Raw genomic sequence first — 3,370 nt, 5'->3', positions numbered from 1 at the left:
TGATGTTTAACAGTGATAAATTCCAGGTACTCAGGTACGGTAAAAATGAGGACCTTAAACATAATACAGAATACAAAACACAATCAAATGTACCCATAGTAGGAAAACAGCATGTAAAGGATTTGGGAATAATAATGTCTGACGGCCTAACGTTTAAGGAGCATAACCAAGCAAATATTGCGACAGCCAGAAAAATGATAGGATGGATTACGAGAACTTTCAAATCCAGGGATCCCATCACAATGGCTGTACTCTTCAAGTCACTTGTGTTGTCCCGTCTTGAGTCAATGCTCGATCCTGCAAGCACAAACAGGCAAGTACAAATAGGTGAGTACACACACACACACACACACACACACACACACAGACACAGACACACACACACAGACACACACACACACACACACACACACACACACACACACACACACACACACACACACTGAGAATAGGAGAACATAGACCCCTACACAACCTATATATTATGTGAGAAATCTTTAAAGAATTCTGATAAAGAAAGAGATCTAGGGGTGGTTCTAGATAGAAAACTATCACCTGAGGACCACATTAAGAATATTGTGCGAGGAGCCTATGCCACGCTTTCTAACTTCAGAATTGCTTTTAAATACATGGATGGCGATATACTAAAGAAATTGTTCACGACTTTTGTTAGGCCAAAGCTAGAATATGCAGCGGTTGTGTGGTGCCCATATCTTAAGAAGCACATCAACAAACTGGAAAAGGTGCAAAGACATGCTACTAAGTGGCTCCCAGAACTGAAGGGCAAGAGCTATGAGGAGAGGCTAGAGGCATTAAATATACCAAAACTAGAAGACAGAAGAAAAAGAGGTGATATGATCACTACATACAAAATAGTAACAGGAATTGATAAAATCGATAGGGAAGATTTCCTGAGACCTGGAACTTTAAGAACAAGTGGTCATAGATTTAAACTAGCTAAACACAGATGCCGAAGAAATATAAGAAAATTCACTTTCGCAAGCAGAGTGGTAGACGGTTGGAACAAGTTAGGTGAGAAGGTGGTGGAGGCCAAGACCGTCAGTAGTTTCAAAGCGTTATATGACAAAGAGTGCTGGGAAGACGGGACACCACGAGCGTAGCTCTCATCCTGTAACTACACTTAGGTAATTACACTTAGGTAATTACACACACACACACGCACGCGCAGAAAGCAGCCCGTAGCAGCTTACTCCTAGGTACTTATTTACTGCTAGGTGAACAGGTACATCAAGGTGAAAGAAACTCTGCCCATTTCTTTCCGCCGCCGCCGAGGATCGAACCCGGACCCTTAGGACTACGAATCCCGAGCGTTGTCCATTGAGCCATCAGGCCCCCCACTTGAATGTATGTATGTCTCGTTCTTTCTTTATCTCTCATTATCTTTCGTGTTCTTTTGCATTCGTTTTGTCTTTCTACTCTCTCTCTCTCTCTTTTAAACAAAGAGTTGGGTTCATAAGGGTAGCCATTGAGGTACCTAGTGAAACTGTAAGCAAGAGCTGTTATCCTACCTCAGTTCATCTACTGTCTGCACCAGAGAGACTTATTCCTTTCACGAGATCATTATTTGAGAATTTGGAATAAACTTGGTTTAAAACTAAGTAACAATCATATATGGAAGATGACGAGCCAATAGCTAGAACCTTCATGTGATCAGGTGACTTGATATCCCAGGATATCAACCTGATGCATGAACAACTTCCAAATGTGAGTCAGCATAGGAATGAATGATCTCTAGGAATGAATCATTCATTCCATGAATGATTTAGTCATCATTCTTGTGTAACACGCCGGAAAATCTAGCCCGGTCTTCTGGGAGAGGCCCGGTCTCCTGGGAGAGGCCCGGTCTCCTGGGAGAGGTCAGGTCCCATGCGACATTAGCTTGCATTAGCCGGGGCAGCTTCGGGTATATAAGCCCCGGGGGACGATGACTGCTCCTGTGGCAGGTAAGTCCACTACGGGCTCACCATAGCCCGTGCTACATGCCCCGCTCCTGTGGCAGGTAAGTCCACTACGGGCTCACCATAGCCCGTGCTACATGCCCCGCTCCTGTGGCAGGTAAGTCCACTACGGGCTCACCATAGCCCGTGCTACATGCCCCGCTCCTGTGGCAGGTAAGTTACGGGCTCACCATAGCCCGTGCTACTTGGAACTTGTTCCGAGTAGCTGAATCTATAACAATAACAGCAACGATGATAGAATTAGTGTAACAATGGTGGTGACTGGAACAGGTCTGTGTCAGAATGCACAGACCTAACAGGTAACGCAAGAGGTCCCACCAGACTTTGTTTAATCTTATGTGGTCATAAGGGATGATGGCTGAGAGCCTTCAGTTATGGGCACCAACAGCTGGTTGTTCACGAAGTTGCTTCAGGTGCGGAATTTTGAGAATATTGGCCTTGTGCACAACAGTAAGTTCACCAACATCTCGACGGTGTTGGAGGCTCTGATATTCAGACCAGTCCAACCACACTTGGTCAAGACAAGAGACGAATCTTCTCGCATGATTCTACACATGTCCAAAATTCTAATGAATGATGGAGGGCAGGCAGTCCAGGAGAGGGGCGAATACTCAAGCTGGGAGTGAACTGTTACTGCGTATAAGGTTTTGCAACTCCTGCGCTCGAGAAGGTCTGAGTTGTGAAGTGGAGCTGAAAGTTTTCTGGCTGCCTTGTGAGCTAAGTTAAGCACACGGTTTTTCAGTCATTGAAGAAGAGTCAAGCTTCAAGCCCAATTATGTTAATTTTTTTCTCTAATACTAGGTTTTTGGCGCCTTTGTATGCCGGTCCAATTATAAATATGCTGTCTGGTTATCATCACTGTCTGTGTTCTCTCACCCAAACATGTGACCTGCTATCTCTCTCCCCATTTACAAATTGCTGTGCTGATTAATTACCGTTGTAGCATTTGGCATTTTGGAGTGGGAGCAGTTGGAAAGTCTCTCTCTTTTAAACTAAGTTTAGGGTTCAGTGTGCATACTGAAACGGCAAGCAAGAGCTGTTATCCTTCCTCAGCTCATCTGAAGCCTACTTCTAGAGACTCATTTATTTCATGAAAATGTTCTTTGAAACTAACTATTCCATAGGGAACTATCATGTAGTAACTATCAAATAAAGAACCTGGTGAAACTGCAAGAGCTGTAATCCTACCTCAACTCAGTTGAAACCTGCACGAAGAGACCCAGTTATTTCATGTGCCAATTATTTCATGATTTTATATACATCATTAGGAATAACTTTATTCATTAGCATTAGGTAACAAACATATAAGGAACAGGATGAGCCTGTAGCCAACTGTGTGCCAGAGCCTTCATGTGATCATGACCTGATGAAGTCAAGTACGATCTCCCGTG

Source organism: Procambarus clarkii, chromosome 26 (assembly GCF_040958095.1).
Source record: "Procambarus clarkii isolate CNS0578487 chromosome 26, FALCON_Pclarkii_2.0, whole genome shotgun sequence".
In the NCBI taxonomy this organism is placed as follows: Eukaryota; Metazoa; Arthropoda; class Malacostraca; order Decapoda; family Cambaridae; genus Procambarus; species Procambarus clarkii.
This window is presented reverse-complemented; position numbering follows the sequence as displayed.